The sequence below is a fragment of the Acomys russatus genome, chromosome 2, assembly GCF_903995435.1.
Source record: "Acomys russatus chromosome 2, mAcoRus1.1, whole genome shotgun sequence".
Classification (NCBI taxonomy): Eukaryota; Metazoa; Chordata; class Mammalia; order Rodentia; family Muridae; genus Acomys; species Acomys russatus.
This window is the reverse complement of record NC_067138.1, coordinates 59759613-59785647: the sequence shown is the minus strand read 5'-3', so window position 1 is coordinate 59785647 and position 26035 is coordinate 59759613. Positions and strand designations below refer to the sequence as shown.

The 26035-nt window shown below is 41.4% G+C and overlaps 1 pseudogene; it reads left to right on the top strand.

The window, feature by feature from the left end:
- Window positions 1–288: 288 nt before the first annotated feature.
- Window positions 289–4155, top strand: LOC127198326 (L-lactate dehydrogenase A chain-like; annotated as a pseudogene).
- The last annotated feature ends 21880 nt before the right edge of the window (window positions 4156–26035 follow it).

Sequence of the window (26035 nt, the reverse complement as noted above, 5' to 3'; positions counted from 1 at the left end):
AATACTTATAAATTCTTTAAAATACTTTAAATAGAGAATATGAAGATGAATGCACAGGCTGTTGGACTGATTGGTGAATCTCCCCCTGATTTTATTTTGTCTTTTGTCTTCTCCATCTTGGGAACTTTTGACTTACTGCCTGGTATAATAGCTACTATGAATGAATATCAACCTCAGTCTCATGGTTGTGAGACACAGAAAGAAAACAATTAGGGTTCTTAACTCCTAAAGAAATTTATGTACTACAATTAACTCTTCTTAGCAAACTATCAAGATGGGGATATAAAAATGGACTTCAGATTTGAGAAGTCCCTTGGTCTGATTCTATCTGAAACTCTGCTCTACCCGTTTACCTTGGGCATTGCAGAGGTGAGCACAGTTCACTGATGAGGGAGTATCTTGTCTAGAGAGCATGGCTCCTATCTCCTGCGCTGGGACTCGGCAGGAGCTAAATTATGTGAGATTTATAGTTACAGGATTGATTTTTACTTGAAGTATTTGATGATTTTTTTCAAAGGAAGTCTGACTTTAAAATTGCATCTGCTGATGGATGTGCGGGACAGAGTACGGGTGGGAACATACCGTGGCATACTGGAGGTCAGTGCACAAAATTTCAGGTGTTCCTTCTTAACTTCCACTGTAGGATCCTGAGACTGAATCCAGATCCTCAGACTTAAACTGTGATGTGTTTTTTAGGCTGAGCCATCTCACTTGCTCTACACTTAAGGTTTCAGCTGCTTCCATTTTTAATGCTTATTATCACCTAAAGGTGTTTGGTGACTCTCGTGGTTACCCTAGAATGCTGTCTCCTAGTATACCATGAAGTTGGTCATAGACAAGCAATACTGAAACCTCTGCAGTCTACCCTCTGCAGGAGAATCCTCAAATTACATTCAATGCTACCTTCAATAGGGACAAATATGGACAGTAGAGTATGTGAACACCAGGAAAACCATTTTTCTCCTAAGCCACATTTTCTTATCCACCTACTGTCTCCATATGGTTATATGAGACTTAATGGATACATTTACTTTCCTTCTCTCTCTCTTTCCTTTTTTTTCTTGCAAAGATTTATGTGTGTCACAAAACCCACATGTAAGCATCAGATAAGCACATAAAATCCTCTTCACCCTACCTCCATCATTGCTAGTAACCCCTCCCACTTCACTGCAATTACATCCTGAAAAAACCCACAGTTAATACTAGAGACATAAATATTCTAATGTAGCTTTCACTCCCAGTTCAGTCATTTGTGCTAAGGAGTGTCCTGGCTCTTATTCATCTGTCTTTTGTGACAGCATGTAAGAATCTACAGATGAATTCAGGCCTTCACTGCCTTCCTTCCCCTCCCCACCCCCCCCCCACCTCAAGGACCCTTCCAAATATCTAACGTCAGCAAATCAGAAAAACGTAAAGTTACTTAAACCCTATGTGCCTATGCCAAGATAGGTGACTATAAATTATTCTAAGACATAAAGAACTGAATTTGTGACTATTTCTGGGAAGCCATTGGTAAGAATTAGTTATCATAATAGCTTTGACAGGGGCAGAAGAGCTCTTGGCATTCCAGTTGGTCTTTTTTTTTTTTTTTTTTTTTTTTTTTTTTTTTTTTTTTTTTTTTTTTTAAGAAAAATTAGTAACCCACAATGTTACAAGAAAATCAAAGCTATTGTTCTGGTTTTGAAGTTCCTAAATTGCATGAGGAGATAATATTTATTTCTTAGACAAATTCAGACTTGGTACTATTCCCAAAGAAGTTTGAAAACATTCATCATTTCAGAATGATCTACATCTGTATCACATGTGCATTTATTAGATGGTGGCAAATACATTTTTTTTTTCTGTCACAAAGACCCATTGCCATAGCTTCCACCAAAGTCACATAGGGTCTTTCTGTTAGTGTCCCTGCGCTACATACTCTACTTCTATGTTTGCAAAGATGTACCAATATCTTCTCTACTTCCTGACAGAATGTGCCCAAAACAAAAGAAGCACTATTTATATAATGACTTTGACGTTTAAGGAGCTACACAGCCAAGTACAGAAAAGTTGGTTTTCCAATGATTGGGTACAAACCCTGCCCTGTGTTTACCAGGCAAGTGTTTCACTGCTGAGCTACACCTCCAGCCACTCAAGCAGACTATTAAAAATTATCTCTTATAACTTAAATAGAGAAGATTCTTTGTAAGTAACATTTTTCTGAAATGATTTATGTAAAAGAAATTAAACAGACTACCTTTTAAATTATCATTGCTTTTTCTCACAGCTAAGAGTCTGTAGCGTCTTAATCATGATCTCTGCTGTTTAACAGTTTTCCTATTAATGAGTCATAAATTAATAAGGTGAGCAACTTTAGTGTGAAGAAACAGGATATAGATCGTTACAAGTGCTTCATCTTGCTCTTAGCTGTAAGCTGAACTGTCAACAACTGGGCAGTATGGTTGGCTGTTCTGCCACCTAGGATAATCAAACTGTTTTTGTTAGCAGCTGGACCCAGATTGCACATCACCCCCAGTGCTAAACTTGGGGTGCCATCCCTTTTGTTAAAAAGTATTCTTGGTGTCCTGTTTCTGATAGACTAGTTGCTCATCAAGGCAAAGGCTGTGTCACTCCTGGGGGGTGCGTCAATAGCTTTGATGTAGAGTCTTTCAGACAGGACAGATGACATTATACCCAAGTCGTTCCTTTCATCAGGACTGTGACAGAAGGTTTGCTCATGAGCCCCTATGCTAATCAGCCTCTTGATTTGTTCTAGAGAAAATACCCACTCTGCAGAGACTTGGTGGCGCCTCTTGTGTGAAGACCTCTGAATTTGGAACGTTCTATCCTCCTTCTTATCATCCTCCCATCCTTCACCCATCAGTCTGGAGTCGTCAAGTTGATTACCTAGCCTCTTTTGAATTTCTGTACCATATGGATTAACTTCATGCACTCTTTGGATTTCCAAAAGGATTGTTTTGTCTTATTTTGTTTTGTTTTGTTTCAAGTAGCCTGGGCCTTGATAATAACATTTACAGCAAAAGCTTTCTCTTTAACAGTCTATTTTCTAGTGGATCGTAAGAACCAAATTTAGAAATCAAAAATTAGGCTGGAGCCTCGGTGGCCAAGTACAGGGCATCCTGCCTTCTCTCTCAATGCCGACCATCGTGCACTGGCGGTCCCAAAAGGTTCAAAGTCCAAGATGGCACCCCTCAAGGAAGGACCAGTTGATTGTGAATCTTCTTAAGAAAGATCAGGCGCCCCAGAATAACATAACAGTTGTTGGTTATGCTGTTGGCATGGCTTGTGCCATCAGTATCTTAATGAAGGACTTGGCAGATGAGCTTGCCCTCATGGAAGACAAACTGAAGGGAGAGATGATGGACCTCCAGCATGGCAGCCTCTTCCTGAGAACACCAAAAATTGTCTCTGGCAAAGACTACAGTGTGACCGCAAACTCCAAGCTGGTCATCATCACAGAGGGAGCCCGTCAACAAGAGGGAGAGAGCCGACACTATTTGGTCCAGTGAAATGTGAACATCTTCAAGTTCGTCATTCCCAGCGTTGTCAAGTACAGTCCAAATTGCAAGCAGCTCATTGTTTCCAACCCAGTGGATATCTTGACCTACGTGGCTTGGAAAATAAGTGGTTTTCCCAAAAGCCAAGTTAGTGGAAGTGGTCGCAATCTGGATTCCGCTCAGTTCTGTTACCTGATGTGAGAATGGCTGGGAGTTTACCCGCTAAGCTGTCATGCATGGTTTCTAGGGGAGCATGGAAACTCGAGTGTGCCCGAGTGGAGTGGCGTCAATGTTGCTGGTGTCTCTCGGAAGACTCTGAACCCAGAAATGGGCACCGACGAAGACAAGGAGGAGCGAAAGAAGGTCCACCAGCCGGTCGTTGACAGTGCCTGTGAGGTGATCAAACACGTGTTGGGCCATTGGCCTCTCTGTGGCAGACTTGGCTGAGAGCATAAGAAAGAATCTTAGGCGAACACATCCCATCTCCACCATGATTAAGGGCCTCTATGGGACCCAGGAAGGTATCTTCCTCAGTGTCCCTTGTGTCCTGGGACAAAATGGAATCTCAGATGTTGTGAAGGTGACCCTGACTCCTGAGATGGAGACCTGCCTGAAGAAGAGCGCTGACACCCTCTGGGCGATCCAGAGAGTGCTGTAGTTCTAATGTCTCCCCATGTCTTAGCACTTCACGGTCCAGGCTGCCACAGGGTTTCTATGGAGACCACACTCTGTCTCCTCCCCATCTGAGCTGTGGTTAAGTGCACTTGGGTTGAGGCGGTCTGGGGAAAACCTCAGTTCCCACAGCTCTACCCTGATGCTAAGTGGTATTTGTGTAGTGGTAACTTGGTTAGTGTGATAGTCCCACTGTCTCTGAAACACTGCCAATTGTGTGCAGACTTCAGTAATCGTGGGAGCCTGCTGTGTCACTGGTGTGCACTGTCACCAAACACGCCTAGGCCAGCGAGTTCCCAGTTAGTCATAACAGGTCTCCAGTGTGTAAGTCCATTATGCATATCTTGTGCATAACTGACTAAAGGATACTATTTTGTGTATTGTATGTGTGAGCAGTGTACATTGTAATATTATGTAAAAAGTAAGATCTGCATATGGATAATGCAACCAACTACCCAAGTGTCGTGCTAACGAGAACACCAAATAAACCTTGAATAGTAAAAAAAAAAGAAATAAAAAATTTAAACAACTAGTCACTTGTAACAATCCCACCAGGCTTATAGTAACTGGCTGAGATGGAAAGCAGCGTTAACCAGGATTCATGTGTACCTGCCTTACTCCATATACTATCCCTTTGCCCTGGCCAGGGCTCACAGAGCCTTCTCGAAGGCAGAAGGCCCAGAGGAGGTGATATCCTGCTTTTTATCTTTTCTACTCTGAGATTTTCTCAACCACTAAGCTGCTCCTGCCTATTCATAAAGGACCCTCCACTGGCAAAGAGCCACGTCCCCCATTATACAGTGTCACCTTAAGTAATAGATTGCTGTGACGGACTGTCGTAAGAGGTTTTCTGAAATAAAGTCAATGTGCTATTGGAAGTCGTCATAAAACATGCATCATATAAATGTTTCTTCTAGAATTAATGAGAAGGCACACTTCCAAATGAGTCCAGAATCAAAATGCCAGAGTTATAATGTGCACGCATGCACACACACACACACACACACACACACACACACACACACACACACACACACACACAGCTTCTTAAAGAGTTATTTGAACATAAAGTAATATTATTCTTTCTCCAGAACGATAATAGCAACAAGTGCCTCCTTTGTGAACATAGCCTCCACACAGGTTCGGGTCCCCAGTGTGGGGCTGCTCTGGTTCACAATCCTTTTGTGTGGCTATACACTCCAGAATAACAGTTCTGCTGAGACCCAATTTTTTCAGTTTTTACTTAGTAGGGATGGGAAGGATTGTAAAAGCGTCTTCCTCAGACGGCTTTTCTGAGCACTAGCTGGGTCGGCATAAACCATGTAGAAGGGCGTCTTGACTCAGTAAACACAGTCATCACTATTGACTGCGAGCACCCTGACCAGATCCTCCGTTTTAGAGTGGGTCACGCTGGGCAGTTTATTTCTGCAAAGTGCCATTTCAGTTCTAGGACATTTAGTTTACAGCAATAATCACATAATCACATATACAAATTGCACAGTTTTTACTTCTTCGTAAACCTCAAATTTGATATAAAAATAATCACATGAAGTAGCCTTTGGAGGCCAAGGATTACATTTCTTGCTGTGCTGTGGAGTAACATCTTGCAGAAGAACTGTTTTTCCATTCAAATGCGAGCTATAAGTCCATTGTTTAACTGTGTATTAAACCAGACTTGTTGAATTTTAAATCTCACACATATTTACAGCAGGTAGCTGCTATTTTTTCTCAAATTATAAATTCAGCAACAGGTTACTGTTATATGAGAAATCACTGATACACCAAGGCAGTCAAAGTGGTCCTCTGTGCAGAGCAGCCAACCCTGCAATTGCACTTGCTACACATAACATGCGGGTGTTTTGTTCACAAAGCACTACCCCTTTCACATTATTTCTAAAATAAGACTTTCTTGACCAGGGATGGTCCAGATAGACAAGTATAGCTAATTGTCAGTAAAAGGAGTTCAGTTGCGATTTAGAAAGAAATTTAGATGTAGGGCAAAAGACCTTCTAATTAGTTTTGTTTGAAGTTTTTTTTTTAATGAAGGTCATTTCAGATATACTAAAGAATACTCCTAAATGATTTACAGCATATATTTAGCTCATCAAATCCTTATCAAATAACACTGACAGTGCCACCTCTGCAAAATGCCAAGACCAGGCAATTCACAAAAGCACCAACTGTTCCTACATTTTGCTATTTACATTTTTGTTTTAGATTATCTGGTGGTCAAGGCTAGGGGATACATACCACAACATGTAGATGGAGGTCAGCAGGCGATGAGTAAGGGTTAGTCCTTGCTTCCTTAGGATGAGGTTCCTAGGGAGTGAGCTCAGCTTGCCAGCTTTGGTGTGTAGCATCTCTGCCTGCCCAGCCATCTCTTTGTCCTCTTGACTTAATTTGATAAGCCCATAAATTTGGTGTATTTTTAAAAGAATAAGAAATATTCCTGATAATTTTATATGGTATAACTGAACTGCTTTCTTTTTAGATTCACATGTGAGATATTCAAACTTCATTTGAACTTTTCAACTCTTGGTGTCAAATGTGTTTATAAAGTCACAATCTATAATTAGTTTTTCTATCCCAAATATTTTAAAATAAACAATTCCTATTTTATTACAAAACATCTACTCTGATGCTAATTATGTTTGTGTTCTGTTTTTAATATTCAATTAAACTTGTGCTTTAGTTCAATCATTCAGGTCTTCATCTGGTGAGAATTTTATAGCTACAAATGAATCCAGGTTCTTTTTGAAGTCTCCGTTTTGCCACTGAGGTACTATAGTCATCATTACGGAGGGATGCTGGATAGGAGCAGAGAGGTAAAGACAGCAACCATGATGGAAAGTATTGCACTTATGAACAATGCCCACTTAACATTCCTAGACCAAGATGCTCTTCATCTGCTGACGGTCGTAGAACTCATCAAACAGCATAAAAACAAACAGAATTCTTCTGCATTTCGGAAATACTTCCCTCAGAACCTGCATCACACATTAACATTTGTGTTTCATTTTTGATATATGAATTTCATAGCTTATGTGCCAGGTAACACATAAATTGCACATACTGCAAAATAGCAGAGGTGACTTGGGAAATGGTACTTTATACTGTTTTAGTTTTATCCTGTTGCTGTGATCAAATACTCTGAGCAAAAATGACTGAGAATTTACTTCAGCTTACAATTCATAGTTTATCACCAAGAGAAGTCAGAGCAGGAACTCAAAGCATAAACCATGAAGGAATGCAGCTTGCTGGCTCACTCACAGCTTTCTTTCTTGCTTGCTTTCTTTCCTGATTTCAGAACTTTAAAAAAAATTAATTTATTATAATTTATTCAGATTGCATCCTGAGTGTTATCCCCTCACTTGTATCTTCCAGTTACCATTCTCCCTCTTCTTCAGCCCTATTCCCCTCCCCTAGACCTCTGACAGAAAGGGACCTCCTCTCCCACCATATGAACACAGCCTGTCAGGTCTCATTCTGATAGCCTGCTTCCTCTTCCTCTGTGTGCCCACCAAGGGGAAGTAATCAAATCGCAGGCACCAGAGGTCATGTAAGAGGCAGTCTCTGCTCTCCACACAACCATGGAGAATGCGCTGTCCATTGACTGTATCTGAATAGGGGGTTTAGATTTACTGTACACCTTAGTTGGTGCAATAGTTTGTGCAGGACCCCTGGATCCAGATCTGCCAGTGTTGATGGTCTCTTTAGCCAGAATCTAGAAACAACCTAGAAGTCCCTCAACAGAAGAATGGAAAAAAGAAACTGTGGTACACTTACATAATAGACTACTACTCAGGTGATAAAAGCAAGGAAATCTTGAAATTTACAGGCAAATGGATGGATCATCCAGAGTGAGGTTACATAGACCCAGAAAGAGATGCATGATACATACTCACTTATAAATGAATATTAGCCCAACATAGATGTCTTCTGAGAGACTCCACCCAGGGGGAACCGGGACCTATGTTGGGACTCAGTGCTGGAGTGGTAAGGAAGACTGGGAGATGGAAGGACCCAGAGGGTTCAGGATCCTCCCAAGGAGACAGCTAGCTTTCTTAGATAGCTTAGGACCACCTGTTTAGGGAATTGTACCACTCACAGTGGAATGGGCCAATAGAATTAAGACTGAAGACAATCCTTCACAGACACGCCACAGACCAACTTGACAAGCTCATTTTTTTTTTTCCAGGTGATTCTGTACTATGTCGAGTTGACTGTTAATGCTACTTGAACAATATCACCGTAATAATGATATGGTATTGTGAACATTATTATAGTATGCGGTTATAATATTTGAAACATGAATTGGAAAAAAATGAGATCAAAGCTAATGAAACATTACAAATTTAGTTGTTACAGAAGAACATATGGCATGAAATTATAAAACCAATTTTGGTACATCAGTATTTATTGGATTGTCTATGAGCCTGTAAATAGTTGAGTGTCTCAAAAAAAAAAAAAAAAAGGTGAGTAGAGAGGAAATTTCTAAACATCAAAATGCTCACCGTCTAGTCACCAAGTAATATATGTGAATGTTAATATATATCTGGTATAAGTTATTATGGGTGTGAGGAAATTGGGGGGTGAGCTTCCAGGAACAGCGTACTACAAGGGGTGATACTTTAGACATGATTTTGAAGAATGTCAACAAAAAATTTCAGAAAGATGAGTGGTCGACGGGAAATCAGATGTGTGGCTAAAAAGAGGGAATTTAAAGCTCTTCAGGGGTTTCCCAAGCCTGTTGTAGTGGCTATGGAGGGAATAAAGCAGTGGTTCTCAATCTGTGGGTCTCAATCCCTTCAGGGGTTGCATATCAGATATTCTGCACACCAGAGATTTACATTATAATCATGGCGGTGGCCCAGGAGAATGGCTGGGAGGTGAGGTAAGAGGAGAAAACTGGGAGCAGAAGAGGGAGGGTAAACTGCCATTGGGATGTAAAATTTTAAAAACTACTTAATTTTTTAAAGGAAGCAGCAAAATAACTTTATGGTTGGGGGTCACCACAACATGAGGAAGGGTATTAAAGGGTCACAGCACTGAAAAGGTTGAGAACCACTGGTATACACGGTGTAGTGGTTGGGAGAAGGAAGCAGGGTTGGGAAGAAATTACATGGGGCTTGGCATCACAAAGTGGGTTGGATGTCATCCCGGAGGCGGGGCTTGAGAGGCAGTTAAGGGTATTAAGCAGGAAAGCCACAGATTTGTTTTAAGCTTATTACTGTGGCAGCTACTCTCCATGATGAGAATATATGGTCGTTATAATTCCCTGGCAATGGAACCATTCAGAATGCTTCCTTGGCGGACACAGAACATTGCCAATTAACCAAGTGAGAGTGGCTTTGGTCAGATTGTCCTAATACAACATCCAATTACCCGACTACAGATACTTAGGTGTGCGTGCACATATGTGAAAGATTTGCTTAAGTCTCACATTTGAGTTAGTGCATTAATTTTTTTCAATGTAAACTCACTATGAACTATGTACTATAATAGATTCTAGGGTCAGAAGGGAAAGCAAACAAAATCTCTAATGGACTACTCAATATTGTACAATTTATTTGCTCATTCAAAGATTCTGTTACGGCTTGAACATCTCTCTCCTCAGAAAATTCAACTTGAAATTCAGTTGTAATTTAACTGACATGGGACTAGTGCTGCCATATGCTTGAGAAAAGAGTGAGTTTGACTTATCCTTTGGTCTACATGGAGTTTAGCATGGATGAAGCAATGTCAGGCCAGGGGAGATAGATGGAGCTAGAAGAAGGACAACACACAAGACCTTGTATTTTTTATGAGGTTTATGCTTAACTGAGGACAGAGAAAACATGGGAAATCAGACAGGTATGATCTCTGGCCTCTGAAACTTACAGGCGGTTATAGTGACTAGACATGCTTAAAATCTCATCTTAGAAAGACTATTCTGAATCTCTGTGGAGTCTGTCAAAATACAAGAATGGGTTGGAGAAAAGCAAGGAGAAGGCAGGATGCAGAGCAGTGTCCTGTGGTGGGTAATCCAGCAGGAAGGCTGCTGAAGAGGAGGTGTGCAGCCACCTAAATACTGAGTGAGTGCGGGTCAAGGTAACCATTATTTGCCAACCATACAGGCTACCCACTCAGTGGCATCCAAAGGAAGAAACTCTTTCTAATAAACAATGCATGAGGTTAAAGCTTTGCAATATTTTCTAAAGACATTCAGCGTTTCTGTTCCCCAGGCCTGTTGGTAGATGATCCCTCAGGGACCTCTAAGTCACAGTGCTAAACTTCACAGAATGTCCAACCTAGCTTTTTCTTTCTCTTCGGAAATATGTATTACAGATTCTAATTTGTTTTATTATCTTACTCCAAATAACTTGTATTAATGTCACAGTCTTTTGCAAACGGTTGAGTTATCCTGGAGGGAAAACGCAGCATTTAGGAAAATAAGACGAGTTTTCACTTCAGCCCTTGTCTTTTCGTGTCTCTGAAGTAAAAGCCAAAATAAAATTTTCAACCTTATAACTTTTTTGGCTGGGAAATTGGGCATCACAGTACCTAGTTCATATGGATGAATAAATTAAATAAGACTTCATATACAAAAAAAAATAGTTTGTAAAATCTGTGGAATTATAAGGTGCTTGATTTAAATTACAAATTTATACTGATAATTACATTTAATGTTAATACTAAATAAACATGCCCCAATTTCTTCATGTATATAGCAACCTTTTTCTAACCAGTATGGTTTACATAGACTCATAAATTACTTGTCCCCAGACTCTAAAGCGGTGACTTAATGGGATCATGATGACATGCAGGAACTATGAACACATCGTGCTCTCTGTGTCTACTTTGGCCTTCCCAATAGACCAGACTATAAGGGGGGGGCCAATAAAACATTTGCCCAGGAGAAAAATGCATAGCACTCTGCTGCAGACAGAATAGAAATGACTGCTTTCGTTCAAAGGATTCACACTCAGAAAACACAGCAGACTCTTGGAGGAGAGGCCTCTTTCCAATTACGGGAGATTCTTCACCGACAAATCCAGAATGACAGACCACACAGCGAGCAGCTGTAGGTGCTTAGCTGAGAAGGGGTCATCTCTTGCTTATGCAGCCCGCATGTATATACAGTGTGCAATAATGGTGTCTGTTTTGGATATGAAGAGGGGGAAATACACAAGCCAGCATAGTTTGGAAAACACTATCCTTATCTCAAAAAAGGAAAATAACTCATGCACACACTCACACAGAGGGAGTGGGGAGGGAAAGATTCAAGGCCCTTCATTATTTTCAAATTCATATTGTGCAAGATATTATCACACAATTTGCGCATCATATTGCCAGACCCACTATGTTTATTGCTGCAAGTGAGCTGCAGTGATATGATTTGAACATCGCAGCATCTGCCATTCATTTCTCAGAGTAATACTCACCAAAGGGAGAAGCCAAAGGTTCGTAGAGAAGCTGTTAGTAGGTCCTTAGCACTGTTTTGAAAGATGGCAATGCCTTCTGGTCTCTATACATGTGTATGTGTAAAAATATATTGAATATTTACAATATAGTCCTGTTTTTCATAGTTAATATAGCCCTTAGCTCACCCCTCTAGAGAAACATTTACTAATTTGTCCCTTGGGAAAGCATAGTTCTGTTAAGCCTATTCAGATTTAAAGCTATGTTTATCCACCATTGACTGTGTGAGAAGTTCTGAGCTCTGGTCCTGGCACAGTACACAACTTCCATCGGTGTAAGCTGTTGTTGGTATGGATGTGAAATTGTACACTTACAAAAGTGTGAAGAAGAAATTAGCACTTGGGAGGACCCATTTCCTCGCTGTCCCAACCATGTCATAAAGGTCACCTCATTAACACCGGCCTATCTCCTGGGTGTTGCCGGCATATAACTCCCCATGGGAGTAAAGGTCCGATGTCATCCTGGTATATTTTCTTTTGTGTGATTCACAGATTCCTCACGTAGGAAACATAAAGCCTTCTCTCCCAGAGCAAGAGTGAACCTTGAGAGAATTGCACTTTAGTAGCAGAGCAGGCTTTCACTGAGGGAAACAGAATTCAAATTCAAGAGCAACTGTAGGAGAAAATGCAGACACACCCTGGCGGGCAGCCTTCTTGGCACATTAATAAGAAGCAAAGCATGCCATGCTCCTGAAGTCAGAACACTGAATATTAAGTAGTGTGGGTAGCCTGCAGCTGGCCTGTGGAGGACTCTGCACTCTCCACGTTGCCTTTAATGGGCTTCTTCTGCGTAAGAGCCTGGTGGTGTGAGTGCTCACCATCCAGCGCTAACCAATCACAGTCAACAGGCCTTCACCACGGCACTGGTTGATCCTATGCAATAAAGCAGATGCTGTGCCCTGAATAATGCTTTGTCTCTGTACTCTTTGCTGACCCAAGGGCATTGCAGTCTTGTGGGGGATGGATGCCCCAGTAAGACAGCAAGCAACCTTTGGCCAAGTTAACCTCTTTGATATTTACTCTTCTCTTCTGTAAAGTTAGAACATTACTATTTTTATAGTTTTGTGAAAGTTAAATACATCTCCACACATTTAATAAATGCCTTCTTGCTGGTACATGGTAGGTACCTATCAAGGTATCTATAAAAGTTTCCTATTTCTTATTTAAGTGTCTTGGAACTCCAAGGCTGAAGGCGATGTTGAATTTACAGGTTACTAAGTTTTATTTTATGTGTAGTAGAAAAGGAACCAAGATTCGCCGACTTTCAGCTTTAAAACTGGGGTTATATCAAGGTCTGTGTCATGTGAGCTATGTCTCTACATCACTCACTGATGTTTTAACTGACCTTTAGGGTTTGTGTATTCTGATGATTTAGTTTTTCCAACCTCTTGGTACCCCAGTGTATGTGATTTCTGAGTCCTCTGTAGGGGGTCTTGCCTGTTGTGGATTTCTGAGGCTGCTTTCAGAATGGCCCTCTGAGATTTCAAGTCATATTATAGCCCTTAATCATTTCAAATCTTAACAAAAAAGTCAAGTGATAAGTACTAAATCAGAGTAATAAATTCAAGCCATGACTTTTAGAAATGGAATACGATTGCATTCCAGATGTTTATGTGGTGGTTTGAATAAAAACGCCCTCCCCCCGCCCTGAGACTCATAGGGAGTGGCATTATTTAAAAGGACTAGGATACGTGGCCCTGTTGGAGGAAGTTGGGGTTGGGCTTTCAGGTATCAGAAGCTCAAGCCAGGCCCAGCGTGTGTCTCTTTCTCCCACCTCCTGCTGCCTAAGGACCCAGATGTAGAAGTCTCAGCCACTATTTTCATCACCATGTCTGCCCGCATGCCATGATACTAATGGACTGAACCTCTAAATGTAAGCCAGCCTTAATCAAATGCTTTCTTTCATAAGGGTTGCCGTGGTCATGGTGTCTCTTCACAGCAATAGAAACCCTAAGCAAGACAGTGTACGCACCTCCACAGATGTGTTTACAAGCTAACAAATAGTCTTTGTGCCTTTTCAAGTAATGAAAATAAGCGTACATCCCTGTCAATACACTGGAACGCTATTTCCAAGAGTGTCTCCAAGAACATAGACATATGACTCACACCTGATGCCTCCAAGTGAGGGAGAAGAATGCGTATAAGGGAAACGGATTTAAAGCTGTGGTGATTCTGTGGTGATTTGGGGAAAGAGCAAGACTAATTAACTGCAGGTGAGCAAGAGAGAAAGCTGACAACCAGAAGCAGGCCACATTTTGTTCAGCACTGGTCAGACACAGTCTCCTTTCCTCACAAAGGTGACTCCTGCTGTGCAGCCATGATTTATCGGATTTCCTTTAGCCGTGATGAAATATCTCTCCACACTAGCCACCTTCATCCACTCTGACTTCGGGTAGGCAGGTGACCTTCTGATAATGCTGAAAGATGACAAGCTGAAGGCTGACCCTGGGCCACATCAGACTCTCCAAGAAAATGCCACCTTAGAAAGCAACTCATAAAACCCCAGGGAGATATATAGTTTCTTTTCTTTTAAGTGTGTGTGTGTGTGTGTGTGTGTGTGTGTGTGTGTGTGTGTGTGAAAAAAGAAGACAAATAAATATGTAAATAACATTTGTTCCATGTATAGGTGTTAACATAGCTCTGAGAAGAGCGAAATAATTTTTAATATTATCTCAATAAATAGAAGTAATGTAAAAAATTATAACATTGCAAGGGATGGAATAACAGTTGAGATGTAATACAAATAAATTAATAAAATATATTAACAAAAAACCAAAAAATTATAACAGTGATTAAAATTCAACAAAACAGTTCTCGATGGAAACAATGTCAGCTTTTTCAAAAATACTGGTTTTATTTTCCTGCTCTATATATTCAACCCCAACCTTTTATTAGGTATTAAAAACCTGAATGTTGGCCAGGAGAGATGGCTCAGCAGTTAATAGGGTGTATTACTTTTACAGAAGACCCAAGTGCAGCTCCCAGTGCAGTTCCCAGTGCCTGCATTAAGTGCCTCATCACCACCAGTAAATTCCAGCTCCAGAGGGATCTGAAACCTCCGACCTCTGTAGGCAGTTGCACACAATTGCACCAACCCAGATGTAGACACATGCATACACTAAAAATTAAAAACATATCCTTTGAAAAAAATACAATTAAGACAGAAGTCTAAATATTAGGCTGTCAAATGGCTCAGTGGGTAACGGGTCCTGCTAAAAAGCCTGATGGCCTGTATTGAGTTCTTGATAGCTACAGGATGGCACAGAGAACTGACTCCTGTAAGTTGTATTCTAACCTCCACATGTGTGCTGTGACACATACATGTTCCACACACGCATACACACACACACACACACACACACACACACACACACACACACAATGAAGAAAGCATAATTTAAAAACTTAAACGTGTTTTGAATTCCCATGAATTATCTATAAATATAACCTTTAAAATAGTGGAAATCCCCATCGAATGAATTTCTAATTCCCTGTTGGTGAATGCTTGGGGAGATCCTCAAATTTTATAACTATTTGTATAGAATATTATATATCCCAGCACAGAAGGCTTATTCTGTATTTGGTTGTTTTCTCACAACTGTGGATTGAATCCTCATGGTTCAATTTGAAGCTTACCCTGCTCTCTGTGCACTGCAGCACTGGACCATGAGCATGCCCCAGGCAGAGAGGCGTGGAGGAGAGCCAACAATGGCCTGTGTTTCCTGCTTCCAGAGAGGGTTTAGGAAACTGCAGACAAGGGAAAGTAACAGTGACTTCAGGGAGTCAGAGGTTGGCAAGGGAGGCAGGAGACGGTGGACCTCATCCCTACCCATTTAGAACCGTGCTGACGGTATAAATGAGGATGTCAGTCAGAGCACTCTGACACTTGACTCTATTTCAGAACCAACCCCGCCCCGCCCCCCCCCCCCCCCCGCCCCCACTCCCCCCACCCCCCGCCACCCCCATCCTCCCCTCCCCGCTCCCTCCTCCCTTCCTCCCCTCCCTCCCCCCCCCCCCCCCCCCGCCCGCCGCTTCCTCCGCTTCCTCCACCCCCTTCTTATAAACTCCCATCTTCCCTGTCAACGCTGAGACTAGTCCTGGCTCTAAAGTGGCTTCTAATCTCAACTTCATGTTACCAGGAACGAGTGGTACAATTATATTCAGTATCAGTCTACCACATTGCTGCTTCAGCACGTTTCCTTCCCTGATAGTTATGCTGGGTTCAAAGGGAAATAAGCCAGGCTACAAGGGCCATTTTAAGGTATTCAAGTGCCAATGGTGCCAAGCATCAATCTGTAATTCTAAACAAACAGAGTTTAAAGCTCCCACATGGACTATCCTGCACACACATTCACCTGACACCCGGGTCTGAGTGATGATAGGACCAGCTAGAGACCCACAGTACTTAGGGGAGGTTATATATGTCCTGGGAGCTCCCAGGGCCTGAGTACTGCACTATCTATAATTGAAAATGTACTGGAGCAAATGGAAGCTTGAGATCCCATGTGTATTTTATCAGATTCTTTGGACATTAGAGGGATCCCTGGGACAATTATAAGTTAGAGCACTTGTCACATAGTGGCAACGGAAAAAGAAATTATACAGGGACTTTGGGGGAGAAAGGACTTCCCATAAAGTAATTCATTACAGACTTGCAGTTAGACTTGGTTATGAAAGGGAAACATGGTAGAAGAGATAAGAAATACATTTCAACAATGCACGGGAGCCATTGCTGATTCTTTATACCAGAGACAGACACACTGCACAGAGACAACTGTGCTCTATGTACATGCAGAATAAGATAAAAATAGGCAACGGCAGTATAAGGCATGTGTGTGGGAGACGTGGGAAATACATTTTCCTTTATTTTCTATTCTGTAGGAAGGGAATTCTAAGTAAAGCCAACAAATTGCTTTTACTACAAAAGCATAAAACGCATGGCCTCATTTTCATGATACGAGGGCCTCTCCCAACAATCTAGAGTCAATTTTACTAAAAGGCCCAGCAACATCAAGTTAATGCTTTAGAGGTAATTTCAGATGAGCTGAGGACAAGAGTTGCTCTGACACCAAATTACAACAAGACGTACAGATAAGACACTCCCAAAAGAAATCAGGCTTGGGTCCCTGAGAAGAATGTCTTTAATGAGACTGGCCTGACCCCTCAGGGCCACTACAAAGATCTGTACCAGAAAGAACTATGTAACACAAATAGAGAATTGGGTTTAGGTTAGGGTGCATTGGTGCCCTGGGTGTGCATGTGCGTGCTGGAAAATGTCTTCTTTGACGCTGTGTTCATTATTTATTTATTTATGCGTATATGTTGTATGTTGTGGTGTGTGTGTGCATGTGTGTCTGTGTGTGTGTGTATGTTGTGGTGTGTATATGCATGCGTGTCTCTGTGTGTTGTGTGTGTGTGTGTGTGTAAAATGAATGCATAGAAGAATGAAGGTGTGCACCTCTGTGTACGTGTATACATAAGCCAGAGAAGGACATCACGTGTCTTCCTACATCAATCTTATCTTACTGCCTTGAGACAAGGTCTTTCACTCAACTGGAAACTCATAATTTTTTGCTAGGCTAGCTGACAAGAAGCATTAAGAATACATCTGCCCCTGTTCCTCTATGCAGGAGTTAGAGGCATGTGTAGCATGCCTGGCATTTTGAGTGGATGCCAGGGATTTGAACTCAGGTCTTCATACTTGCAGAGTAAACACTCTTATCGACTGAACTGTCCTCTGAGGACCTGAGCTCTACTTTACAACATCAGTAAACAAAAGAAGTCCAGCCTCTGGCTGGAGACGGCAATCTGCTTCTCTCTCCTCTTTGTTCTTTGCTGTCTTTACCTAACGATACAGCCATCAGAAATTTAGACAGGAATGTACACTCTCTAATGGAATCCTCCAAGTTCCGTTCCCAGCAATGGACAATCACGCATTACAAAAAAGGAAGTTAATAAAAAATATTATGTTGACTATAAAAGACAAAATCAGCAAGATTTCTTTTCTCATTCCTCCATCAGGTTTTGGCATCAAAGTAACTCTTCTACAACATAGAATGTATGCCTTTTTCCACAAGCAGGATACCTTCAATCATATTAAAGTTATACAATTAGGAGCTCACTGGAAGGCTAGTGGTGTGTGTGTGTGTGTGTGTGTGTGTGTGTGTGTGTGTGTGTGTGTACACGTGCGCGTTTGCGCTCCATCTCTAAAGTCCTTGCTGTGCAAGCATGAGGAACCTAGTTCCATCTCCAGCACACACATAGAAGATATATAAGAAGTGTATGCTTGAAATCCTAGTGCAAAAAGTGTACAGATAGGAGGATCTCTGGGTCTGGAAAGCCAGAGAGTCTAGCCTACCCCAGGTTCAATGAGATACCCCATTTCAAAAAAATAAAGTTATGAGATGACTTACTTGGTAAGGTGATTTTCATGCAAGCATTAACACATGAGTTCAGACCTTCCTTCCAGCTCCCATATAAAAAGCCAGGCACACAAACGTGCTTTTGTTATCCCAGAACAGAAAGCAGCAGCGTCTACAGAATCCCAGGCTCTTGATGGCCAGCTGGTCTAGCCTACTTGGTGAGTTCCATACAGGTTCTGTGAGAAGCTGTCTCAGAAAGATAAGGTCAAGAACAAATGACGAAGGCATCTAATGACTGTTCTTGAACCTGCACATACATGTGCACATGAGCACACACACACACACACACACACACACACACACACACACACACACACACACAGAATTTTTTACAGCTACTTTCTAGTTGACTATGTCCATGCTATGTCCACTCTGATGTGGACTTTCCCAATTTTCTTACTTGGTACTGAGTTTTTTTTATATTAGAAGCAGAAAATATGTTTCTATTTTTTGAATCAAATTTGTGTGGGCTTGCCTTAAAAATTCAAAAGAAATAATATAACACACTTTAATATTTTTGTGCTGTCATGCTTAGAATATAATCAATGTACCATGTATGAACACTAGTGTTTTTTAATTGATTATTACAGTCAATAGCAAAGGAAATCACAATGAAAAATGAGGCAGCAGAGTCTAATTTCTGAACAGATTCAGCAAATGACAGTGCTAATTCCTACATAAAGGACAAACAAACAACTGAAAAACAAGCAGATTATGTTTTCAGCAAATAGAAGGCTGGGATGACATCATCCTAAAATGTAGAAAAGCTACACGATGCAAGACTAGAAAAGGAAACAGAGAAAGCAACCCTGAACGTAATGTAGTGGCTTATTAGCCACTTCTCAGATCTTACTGTGTGACAGTAAGATGTCCATCCATTCCGACTGCATGCCAAAGCCACAGTACGCACTTTCCATCTCAAGGCCCCAGTGCACCCATCCTCAGCAGGAAGCAGCAAATGCCACTTATTACACTCTCTGTCTTCAAGGGTCCAGTTTGTCAATGGCTAAACTTCTGTAGCCAACTGCTTATCTCAATTAAGAGGAAAGAGGTCTCTGACTGAGGAAATTTCAAGTTTTGAAATATGTTTATGTTTGCAAAAGATGTTGTAATATGAAACAGTTCTCTAACAGACCTGAATTTTTTTATTAAATATTTTCTACATGTGCATTTATATTATTACACATATATACAATAAACTACCTACAGCAAGATGAAATAATCAGGAATTATATATATATGTATGTTATATTCGTAGTGTTTTGACTTTTTATATTTGGCAGCCTTAAAGAAAACATCTTTCCTATCTTGGTGAGTATAAAATTCTGAATGTAAATCAATATCTATCATATCTCATCATTATCAACTTAAAACATCTATCTAGACCTAAAAACATCTTAACCCCTAAACAACTAAGCATAACTGCAAAGCTAAACTGTCTGGTCTTCCCCATCAGAGACTTGAGGAGGAATAAAATTGATACCTGAGAATACCTAAGATGCTCTGGTTACTTTCTCTGCAAATTAAAAAACAATGATGAGAGTTGCAGCAATGCCTTCTTATTTAGGTTCTTCCTTGCAGCACAGATCTTCTCACTGCCATCGATGATCTCACACACACTCCAAAGAAACACACCAGTAAGCATACAGAAAATCTTAACCCAAGGATCCAAAACTATTTCCATACAGAAGCTAAGTTTTAACACATTCAAATTCATATCAAACAAGTTGTAAAAAAAAATCCATCTAGATAACCCCAGGATATGCTTTCTTGTTTTATTCTCAAAGATGTTTATCATTTTTAAAAATAAAAACAAAATAGACACAGAAAATACTGAAGCTTCTAAATGCTCCTAGACACCCCCCCAAATATATATATGTGTGTGTGTGTGTGTGTGTGTGTGTGTGTGTGTGTGTGTGTGTGTGTGTATTACCTACATTTCTCTTTACTGAGATCAAACACCAATCAAAGAGGCTACTTAAAGCAGCTCAACAAATACGGCTCATCATGGCTGAGAGAGGTGGCATTTGGACATATTAATCTTTAGTAAGGAAATGGAGATAAGCACATTTCTAACATTTAGCTTCCCTCCTCCTTATCATACAATCCAGAACTTCACCCATTAATGGTGCCACCACTGTTATGATGGGTGTCCCCTCCACAGTGACATATTTCTGGAAGCACCCTGACAGACATCCCTAAAACTGTATTTCCATAGTGACTCTACATCCAAGAGAGTGGACGAGATCAGCCAGCACAGCTTCCCTCTTGTCAGCTTGATGGTCAAACACCACTCGTAAGCCAGAGATTTCCCTTCCTTCTCTCCATGAGTTTGTTGCTGCCTCATAATGAAAAGTACAGCCAGTCCAACTCCAACCATCCTCATGTTGACAGTGGCAGCATCATTCAAAAGTGCAAGTACAGAGTCTCATTTGAAACTTTCAATCTCTTAATTGTGAGCCCTGTAACAGAGGAAAATGGTACGTGCATAAACTTACCAACATGAATGCCAAAAAGAGCTAAGCAATGATGATAGCAATGGACATGCCAAAGTGAGCAGGGAAAAGCCCATGAGACCTCAACTCTACACAAAGAACTATAGGCAACTGAAGAAAACTGGGAGCAAGAGAGGTGGTGTTGCCCAGGGAGAATTAGTTATCCAGGAACAAAGAGTCAACCTTGGAAACGTACATGCAAGTCATATTATATAAACTGAGCAAGTTATATTTAGAAATATAATTTATATTCATATACATATATTCTTGAAATAAATACTAATGAAAAATTAAATTTGAAGGATAATGGGGAATGGAATATAGGATGGTTTGGAGGGAAGAAAGGAGTGGGAGAAATATAATTATGTTGTAATCTCAAAAATGAAAAAATAAATAAGTAAAAGTGAAACAGTTACATGTTTCTAATGTACAATGGAAGAGTGAACATTCTCATTTAAAAATGGAGGGATGGAGGCGTAGTTAAAAACAATAACAACAAAAAGGATAGACAAAAGCAAGACTAAACCTAAATCCCTGCAGCAAAGCATGACATGTGGAGCTCATGATGGAATCACCTCAGTGCCAAAGCCCTGCATCTCCAGTTCCGCTGCCACTACACACACAGTCCTTTCCTTAGGCTAAGTCTACTCCAGGCTTGCAACTTTCCTTGGTGGATGTTCCGTGGTCCTGTCACCTCCAATATCTTGGCATCTCTAGTATACCTGGTGTTTAATTTCCACAGCTTCACACAGTGGCCCATGAGGGTCTCCTTGCAGGGAATCCAACCTTGTCACATATTGCTTGCCCTCAGTGGCTCTTAGAAACCTCAGCACAAGATTCCATAACTCCTTCATTCTTGCATGTTACTTTCTGCAAAACCAACACCATGTGGATGACACTACCAAAGTATGGTGAAAACTCAAGATGTAGAATGGCCTCTGTCTGCAGACATGGTTGTTTTCAAGAATGGAAAGCTTTCAGTGACATTCTCATTTCAGGCTCTTTCTTCAAATGAATTTTCTCTCACAATTAGGAAACGTCAACAGATGGGGTTTCAAACTAAGGACACCTCTCTGTTGTCCCAGTGAAGATTGTGAAGTTTATCTTTAGAGGTGCCAACCTCTAACGGTTACAGATGCTTCATCTGCACTCTCCTGGTCTTTAAACTCGTCTTTCCTTGCCAAACCTCACATTTTTCATAAGTTTTTTTCTCTCTTTCACTGTAGATCTGGATAAGAGCAGTGAACAATAGCAATTGCAAAGGTTGAGTGCTATATTATCTTAAAATTTCCTCCATTAGCCCATTAGTTTTGAATTCATTCTCACTCAACTTCTCAGGACAGATGTAAAAGACAATCAGGTTCATTGCCTGAATATAACATGAAAGATCAACGACCGCTACCCCACCCACTTTATGACGTTCTCACTCTCAGCTGAAAGGACTTTCAAGGAGAAAGTGATACTATATAAAAATATATAATAGGCAAAATAAGGCTCATTTGAAAGTAGAGTAAATTAAAGAGATAGACGTGGAGATGGAATTAGGTGACCCATTCTCTCATGGCAGGAACTTCAGCATTCAGGTTACTTGTAATGGATAAGAATTCTCTTCCACAAAGAACATCGAAGATTCCACTCTACGTGAAGCTTGCCAGTTAGCACTGTAGGAAAGATCATGACCTGCCATCTGAGTCGAAACAAAAATCCTGAGTAGGAAATTTGTATTCTGGTTCTAAATGGCTAGAATTTAGTATTTTAGCGAAGTGGGTTTGGTTGTTGGTTGGTTGGTCTTTTGTTTGTTTGTCTGGGGGCTTTTTGTTTGTTTGTTTGTACATTTCTTTCTTCCATGTGCCTGTGTCACTGGAGGACCTTGTGTGCTCTGTTTCAGCACTCTCTGCCTTACTGCCTTGAGACAAGTCCCTCACTGAACCCAGAGCTTGTTATTTTTAGCTAGGCTGTGTGGACAGCAAGTGCCAAGGACCCACCTATTTCTACCCTCCTCAACACAGGGATTACAACACACGCAGCCACACCCAGATTTCACCTAGGTACTGGGGAGCCAACTCAGGATTTCCCCTTGTGTAGCAGATGCTCTTACCGCTGAGTCATCCCTTCAGACCCCATGTCGCCAGTGAGACCTTCTTATAGGTACCCAAGGCAGCATGGAAAAGGAAAGCAAGCCACAAAAATGAGGCCTGAGAGGATGAGGGAGTCGGTGTGTTGACTCCTTTCCTTGTTGAATTCAGGAGGAGCACGTTAGAAGCCACACTCTGAGGTTGTTCCCTGTGTGCCTGGCCTGGTGACTATAGCTTCAGTTCTCAGTTGGCTCTTCTCTCACTAGGCAGGTGGCATGGGTCCCCACTCCCTAGAGCTCACCCTGCTCCTTCTGGAATGTCTCTCTCTCACACTGGGTCTCTCAGCGCTATGCCTGTCTTCTCTCATTACTTAAGAAGTTCGCTCAGGTTAATGAGTCTACAAAATGCCTTCAGAGAACCGCATCCTGCCAGATATTAAAAGCCTGAGCTGTTCCATGAAGGTTCAATTAATGTCTTTTTATATGTTTTAGCATCCTTTTCGTTATTACTTGGAACAGTGATTCTCAACTGGAGAGCTCCAGGGAGCACACGGCAATACCTGCAGGAAATGTGGTCATCGTGTCCAGGAAATTGGATGTTCTACACATGCAGAAGGTGGAAGCAGGAGATGATGGTAACTACCCAGCCTCACACAGACCCCTTACAAGTAATTTTATTACCCACACAGCAGTGGTGCCAAAGCTGAGAAACCAACTCAAAGAGATGTCAAGTCACATGGGGAGTCCAACATTCATCAGTGGCCTGAGCATTCTGTCTGTCTGTCTCTGTCTCTGTCTCTCGCTGTGTGTCTCTCTGTCTCTCTGTCTCTGTCTCTGTCTCTGCCTCTGTCTCTCGCTCTCTCTCTCTCTCTCTCTGTCTCTCTGTCTCTCGCTCTGTCTCTCTCTGTGTCTCCCTCCCTCCCTACCTCCCTCCCTCTCTCTCTCTTCTCCTCTGGTATCTAAGTAAGCTTTAAAAAGAGACCCCTGTGGCTTTGAGGTGGGGTAGAGAACTTGGCTTATTCATCTATGGACACATGACTTTGCTTCTTGTGGCCACGTGGAACCATTGATCTGAAAAACGAGGAACTCACCCTTCCCTCCATTTTCCCGGCAATAGCTCCTGAGACTCTTTAGATATTCCAGGATCGAAATCTAAAACTAGCCATGATTTTTTTTCTTTTTTGTATTCAGTGGTTTGTTGTTGTTTTTCCTTCCTTTTCTCTAGGTAAAAGGAAGCAAGGCTTGAGGTCCACTGTGCCTTCATTGAATCCTTTACGGGGAATCCACATGCCTTTGCACTCTTATGGAGTCCACAGCAATGAAAACAAAATACAAGGTGATTTCCCCACAGCTCATCCCCTATGGACTTAAAATTTCAGTTAGTCCCTCTCACTCTGCCAAGGACTCCTGTCCTTCTGAAACTCCACCTCCTTTTTCTATGTTGAGGTTTCTGGGACCCGAATTCTGCCCTTGGGACTATTTCACACACTGAGTCCAGCGACAGTGGGACAGGGAAATCAGAAAAGCTCCTCTCTTTGGAGAACAAAGTAATGCTGATGAAACATCAGAGCTTCAAATGGAAGGCACATGATGCCAGCCACCTCATCACCACTGGGAGCTTGAGGTTTTCCCAGGCAGCCATTCCACAGTGCATGCAGACTGAGACTTGAAGCCTTATTTGTGATGCATTGTAATTGTTGGCATCCTCATTGTTTCCCTGGTACAGGGCTCCGAATCTCCTCGGAGGACCTGATGCCGTTTCCATTGCTTCCAAAAGAAGCACTCTGTGTGCTGGAAGCATTAAACACTGCACAAGCAAACTATTCAAACAAAATATTTCCAAGTGAAATGCCTGTGGGGATTTATAAATAAAAGTAGGATGAAAATGTATCCATAATTTACACGGTGGTATTTTGAACAAGTGAAAAAAAGCAAAGACACATCTTCTGGAGACTCTAACACAATGAAATAGAAATCAGTGATAGATGATTTTTAATGTCATCTGGAAATTATAGCAGGAAATGATCTCCTATGTCGTTTATTTTTTGGAAAGGAGTAATAAAATGTCACACATGGTTGTTTGAATTATTTGTCTCACAAGGTTATTGAGTAGCTGACCTGCAAGTTAAACAGAAGAGATGCTGTGGAGAGCCCTCCCAGATGTGCAGGCTTGCTAATCTCAAGGAGAAAATAGGGCCCATCAAAGTGTTCTATGGGCCTGTGAGCAGCTTCTCTCCGACACCCTCTTTGATCTAAAGGCAGCTTAAAAGCTGCCTGCATTTAGAGATGACTTTTACTTGTAAAACTGATTTTCCTATTGGTCTTGCCTAGCCCAAGGTCAGGGAATAGAAAGCTTGCAGTACGCTTCATTAAGAGGAATGCCTGCTTTGCATCACTGGATATGCATCACTCACAGGAATGAGAAGCAGCTTCGCATCGAAATAGCTGTGTAATATTAATTATTTTCTTCTTTGTTTTTTGAGAATTTCTTTTTTTGTTTCTTAGTTTTTGTTTTTTGGGTTTTTTGTTATTGTCGTTGTTATTGTCATTTTTCAAGACAAGGTTTCTCTGTGTAGCCTTGGCTGTCCTGGCTTTGCTTTGTATACTAGGCTGCCTCAAACTCACAGAGATCTACCTCCCTCTGCCTCCCCAAATACTGAGATTTTAGGCAGATGCCACTGTGCCCAGCTATTTTTTGAGAATTTCATGCAGTATATGTTGTAATTCTTTCCTGTCCCCCAACTCCTCCCAGATCCTTCCTTCGTGCTACCCACTTATCTTCATATTTGTTCTTTCTCTCTCCCTCTCCCTCTCCCTCTCTCTCTCTCTCTCTCTCTCTCTCTCTCTCTCTCTCTCTCTCTCAAAGAAGAAGGGGGAGGAGGAGGAGGAGGAGGAGGAGGAGGAGGAGGAGGAGGAAGAAGAAGAAGAAGAAGAAGAAGAAGAAGAAGAAGAAGAAGAAGAAGAAGAAGAAGAAGAAGAAGAAGAAGAAAAGAAATTCATTGACAAAATCAAAAGCGAAACAAAGAAATATGGAGTCTACTTTGTTGCCAACTACACCTAACGTCAGCAGCCACTGTTTGTGAATAGCTTCTTGGCTAGGGGTGGGACTTTATGCTCACTTCCCCCTTCATGCTGAGATTTTGCCTTGGTTAAGCGTGTACAGGTCTTGTGCATGTTGTCACAGACTCTCTGAGCTCATATGTGTATCTGCCCTCTTGTGTCTGGAAAATGCTGTTTCTTTAAAATCATCCACTACCTTTGGTTTTTACCATCTTTCCACCTCCTCTTCTAAAAATAAATCTCTGAGCCTCAGTAGTACTGAGGATGTGGATTCTCTCATTTTCTACCCACAGTCCAGTTGTGGGTCTCTGTGCTACTTGGCATCTACTGCAAGGAGAAACTTCCCTGATGAGGC